Genomic DNA, 6,000 nt, shown 5'->3' on the forward strand with positions numbered 1-6,000 from the left:
CGTCCTGCCAGCTTTTCTGTTCCAGAATGGGACGGCACGTGACGGCCGCCCATTCAATGTAAAATACGGAAGTATGCATCGGGAGGTGGCAGGCTGCATAATCAGGAGAGGTAAGTACCGGTTTGTATATGGTAATTGGGGTGCTACCACCGAGTGGCTGGGGTGCCGCACTGAGGTTCCCCCGCCATCGGTAATATGCGACAGGCCCTTCTTGACGCCGGGGGTCGAGGCAGGCCTCTCCCCACAGAATTTTACCGCCACCACCCCTGCCGCGACTCGCAGCATCAAGGGGCTGGTAAAATTCAGCCCTGTGTGTGTGCAGGGCTCAGGTAAAAGGGAACTGTCATATTTCAATCTGTGTGTTAATGCTTTGCTTCATTACTGGTTATGTCTTGTTTTATAATAAACTGATAATTTTGTTGTTTATTAAAGAAACCTGGTTGGTGTATTTTATTCTGGGATAAAGAGTAGAGTCTGTGATTGAACGTATCGGTAACTGGATAAACATTTAAATATATGTTGTGACCTGTGGAGAAGTGGAACTAGAAAATACAGTGCACTCCTCCCACCTCGGTCGTAACATTAGTAATGGTGTGGATATGTGGTCAGAAGGTCATTTCCGGTCAAATATGACACCAAGGTTGCGAGCAGACTGGTTTAGACTCAGACAGTTGCCAGAACAATGGCTTCAGTCCTCCCAATAATTAATTGGAGGAAATTTCTGCTTATCCAGTACTGGATGTCAGACAGGCAGTCTGGCAATTCATGGACAATGGAGGGGTGGAGAGAGGTGGGAGTGAGGTAGAGCTGGATGGTGATAATGTGGATACTGCATTTTTGAATGATGTTGCTGAGGGACAACATGTAGATGAGAAATCAGAGACCTCAAATAAGTTAGAGATCATAGTGTGAAATAAAATGTACCAGCTGTAGGTTACCTTTATTATTGGCTTGATCCGTTAGTTCATATTTTTAAAGCATTTACTTTGTAATATAAAGTTAAAGTGGAACTGGACTCTTCATGGTAGCACAGCATTTCTAGATAAAATCACAGTGTAGACTACAACGTGCACATTATATACAAATGGCCTCCCACCTTGCTTCATCCCATCCCATCAGCAAATCCTTCTATCTCTTTCTCCCTCATGTGTTTATCCAGCTTCCCCTTAAATGTATTTATAATATTCACCTCAACCACTCCCTGTGCCAGTGAGTTCCACATTCGCACCTCTCACTGAATAAAGAAGTTTCTCCTGAATTCCCTATGGATTTATTAGTGACTATCTTATATTTAAGACCTCTAGTTTTGGACTCTGCTACAGATGAAAACATTTTCCCTATCTTTTCCCTATCAAACCCTTTCATGATTTTAAAGGCCACTATAAGTTCACCCGTCAGTCTTCTCTTTTCTGGAGAAATGAGCCCCAGCCTGTTCAGCCTTTCCTGATAAATATCTCCCATCAGTTCTGGTATCATCCTTGTGAATCTTTTTTGCGAATTTTTCAGTGCCTCTATATCTCCTTTTTGTAATATGGAGACCAGAACTGACACAGTACTTCAAGTGTGTTCTAACCAAGGTTTGAAAGAATTTTAACACAATTTCTCTGTTTTTCAATTCCAGCCCTTGAGAAATGAATGCAGGTGCTTGCTTTGCTTTTTCTATGGTCTTATTAAACTGGTGTTATTACTTTCAGAGATCTGTGTATCTGTACCCCTAAGTTTCTTTGCTCCTCTATCCCATTCAGACTCTTATTATCCAAGCAGTATGTGACCTCCTTATTCCTTTCCAAGATGCAGCATTTTTCACTTATCTATATTAAAATTAATTTGTCATTAAAATACCCATTCTGCAAGTTTGTCAGTCTTATTATTTATTATCTATACTTCCCAATTTGTGTCATCTGCAAATTTTGAAATTGTACTTCCAATTCCTGAATCCAATTCATTCGTATAAATGGTGACGACAATGGTTCCCAGCACGGATCCCTGTGGAACATCACTTCCCACCTTTTGCCAGTCAGAATAATTGCCCTTAACCCCTACTGTTTTCAGTTCTGTCGCCAGCTGGCTGTCCATTCTGCTACTTGCCCTAACTACACATGCTCTGACCTGAGTCATGAGCCAACTATGCAGTACCTTATCAAAAGCCTTTTGAAAATACCAATATATTACATCTACTACATTACCCTTGACTGGTGATGGACAATTAAACTACTAACAGGAGGAGGAGGAGGCTCCATAAAAATCCCCATTCTCAATGATGGGGGAGCCCAGCAGATCAGCGCATAAGATAAGGCTGAAGCATTTGCAACAATCTTCAGCCAGAAGTGCCGAGTTGATGATCCATCTCGGCCCCCTCCTGAAGTCCCCAGCAGCACAGATGCCAGACTTCAGCCAATTCAATTCACGACACGTCATATCAAGAAACGACTGAAGGCACTGGATGCTGCAAAGGCGAAGGGCCTTGACAACATTCTGGCAATAGTACTGAAGATCTGTGCTCCAGAACTTGTACAGCTACAACACTGACATCCACCCGGCAATGTGGAAAATTGCCCAGGTATGTCCTGTACAGAAAAAGCAGGACAAATCCAACCCGGCCAATTACCGCCCCCATCAGTCTACTCTCGATCTTCATTAAAGTGATAGAAGGTGTCGTCGACAGTGCTATCAAGCGGCACTTGCTTAGCAATAACCTGCTCATTGACTCAGTTTGTGTTCCGCCAGGGCCACTCAGCTCCTGATCTCATTACAGCCTTGGTTCGAACATGGACAAAAGAGCTGAATTCAAGGGGTGAGGTGAGAGTGACCGCCCTTGACATCAAGGCAGCATTTGGCCAAATCTGGCATCAAGGAGCCCGAGCAAAACTGGAGTCAATGGAAATCAGGGAAAAACCTCTCCACTGGTTGGAGTCATACCAAGCGCAAAGGAAGATAGTTGTGGTTGTTGGAGGTCAATCGTCTCAGCTCCAGGACATCACTGCAGGAGTTCCTCAGGGTAGTGTCCTAGGCCCAACCATCTTCAGCTGCTTCATCAATGACCTTCCTTCAATCATGAGGTCAGAAGTGGGGATGTTCACTGATGATTGCACAATGTTCAGCACCATTCGCAACTCCTCAGATACTGAAGCAGTCCATGTAGAAATGCAGCAAGACCTGGACAATATCCAGGGTTGGGCTGATAAGTGGCAAGTAACATTCGCGCCACGCAAGTGCCAGGCAATGACTATCTCAAACAAGAGAGAATCTAACCATCTCCCCTCGACATTCAATGGCATTACCATCGCTGAATCCTCCACTATCAACTCCTCGGGGTTGCCATTGACCAGAAACTGAACTGGAGTAGCCATATAAATACAGTGGCTACTAGAGCACATCAGCGGCTAGGAATTCTGCGGCGAGTAACTCACCTCCTGACTCCCCAAAGCCTGTCCACCATCTACAAGGCACAAGTCAGGAGTGTGATGGAATACTTTCTACTTACCTGGATGGGTGCAGCTCCAACAACACTCAAGAAGTTCGACACCATCCAGGACAAAACAGCCCGCTTGACTGGCACCCCATCTACAAAGATTCACTCCCTCCACCACCGACACACAGTGGCAGCAGTGTATACCATCTACAATAGTAATACCTGCCCATTTACCTCCTCTCTCCTCACTATCCCAGGCCCCAAACACTCCTTTCAGGTGAAGCAGCGAGTTACTTGTACTTCTTTCAATGTAGTATATTGTATTTGCTGCTCACAATGTGGTCTCCTCTACATTGGGGAGACCAAGCGCAGACTGGGTGACCGTTTAGCGGAACACCTCCGCTCGGTCCGCAAGCAGGACCCTGAGCTTCCGGTTGCTTGCCATTTCAACACTCCCCCTGCGCTCATCTCTGTCCTAGGATTGCTGCAGTGTTCCAGCGAACATCAACGCAAGCTCGAGGAACAGCATCTCATCTACCGATTAGGCACACTACAGCCTGCCGGACTGAACATTGAGTTCAATAATTTCAGAGCATGACAGCCCCCCATTTTACTTTCATTTTTAGTTGTTTTTTCTTTTTTACAACCTTTTTTTGCATTTATTTCATTTCATCTTAGTTTGTTCAGTTTGCTTACCCACTGTTTTTTTTCATGTTTGCACTTGCTGCTGTTCAATATTCAGTCCGTTAACACCTATTCTGTACTAATGCTTTGTCTTTCAACACACCATTAACATATTGTTTGCCTTTGCTCCATGACCTTTTGGTCAGCTTTGTGGCCTGGTCCAATCTGCACCTTCTCCTTTGTTATCTCTTGCCCCACCCCCACCTCACTTGCTTATAACCTGTGACATTTTTAATATTTGTCAGTTCCGAAGAAGGGTCACTGACCCGAAACGTTACCTCTGCTTCTCTTTCCACAGATGCTGCCAGACCTGCTGAGTGGTTCCAGCATTTCTTGTTTTTATTTCAGATTTCCAGCATCCGCAGTATTTTGCTTTTATATACCATCTACAAGATGCACTGCAGCAACTCACCAAGGCTTCTTTGACAGTACCTTCCAAATCCACGACCTCTACCAACTAGAAGGACAAGGACAGCAGAGGCATGGGAACACCACCACCTGCAAGTTCCCCTCCAAGCCGCACACCATCCTGACTTGGAACTATATCGCCGTTCCTTCACTGTCGCTGGGTCAAAATCCTGGAACTCCTTTCCTAACAGCACTGTGGGTGTACCTACCCCACATGGACTGCAGCGGTTCAAGAAGGCAGCTCACCACCACCTTCTCAAGGGGAATCAGGGATGGGCAATAAATAATAGCCAGCGATGCCCACATCCCATGAACGAATAAAAAAAAAACTGTTGCTTCTTCAAAGAATTCAGTAAGGTTGGTGAAGCATCACCTTCCCTTTTGAAATCCATGCTGACTACTCTATTATATTTTTGGTTTCTACATGTTTTTCTATTACTTCTTTGAGTAAAGATTCCATTATCTTTCCTACCACCGACATGAAGCTAATTGGTCTATAGTTCTTTGGACTTCTTTTATCTGCCTTTTTACACATAGGAATTGCATTAGCTGTCCAACAGTCCTCTGAAACTATTCCCTTTGCTAATGAATTTTTATCTGTGTTCTCAGCACCTTGCTGTATGACTGTGAAACATGGGCGACTTACAGCTACCAGGAAAAGAAGCTCAATAATTTCCATCTTCACTCTCTGCATTATGGATATATCCTGGCAGGACAAAATCACAGTGTGGCAGTCCTCTCAAAGGCAGAGCTCCCAAGTGTGTAGGCGCTAATCAAACAGAGGTGGTTTTGGTGGATCAGACATGTCCTCAGGATGGAAGACGGTCACATATTCAAGGACCTTCTGTATGGTGAGGTAGCCGGGGCCAGACGACCAGTGGGGCGCCCAAAGCTCCACTTCAAGGATGCTTGCAAGCCTGACATGAAGGCCCTAAATGTCGACTATTGCATCTGGGAGTCACGAGCTGGTGAAAGAGGAAAATGGCGACACATCCTGTGGACTGGGGTACACTACCACGACAACATGGGCAGCACAGTGGCGCAGTGGTTAGCACCGCAGCCTCACAGCCAGGGATCTGGGTTCAGTTCTGGGTACTGCCTGTGCGGAGTTTGCAACTTCTCCCTGTGAACCGCGTGGGTTTTCGCCGGGTGCTCCGGTTTCCTCCCACAGCCAAAGACTTGCAGGTTGATAGGTAAATTGGCCATTATAAATTGCCCCTAGTGTAGGTGGGTGGGTGGGGATGTGGTAGGGAATATGGGATTAGTGTAGGGTTAGTATAATTGGGTGGTTGATGGTTGGCACAGACTCGGTGGGCCGAAGGGCCTGTTTCAGTGCTGTATCTCTAAATAAATAAATACTTGATCGAAGATAGCTTTATCCCTAGTTGGCTCCACAACATATTAGGGGCGGCACAGTGGCGCAGTGGTTAGCCTCACAGCTCCAGGGACCCGGGTTCAATTCTGGGTACTGCCTGTGTGGAGTTTGCAAGTTCTCC

Source organism: Heterodontus francisci, chromosome 5 (assembly GCF_036365525.1).
Source record: "Heterodontus francisci isolate sHetFra1 chromosome 5, sHetFra1.hap1, whole genome shotgun sequence".
NCBI lineage: Eukaryota > Metazoa > Chordata > Chondrichthyes > Heterodontiformes > Heterodontidae > Heterodontus > Heterodontus francisci.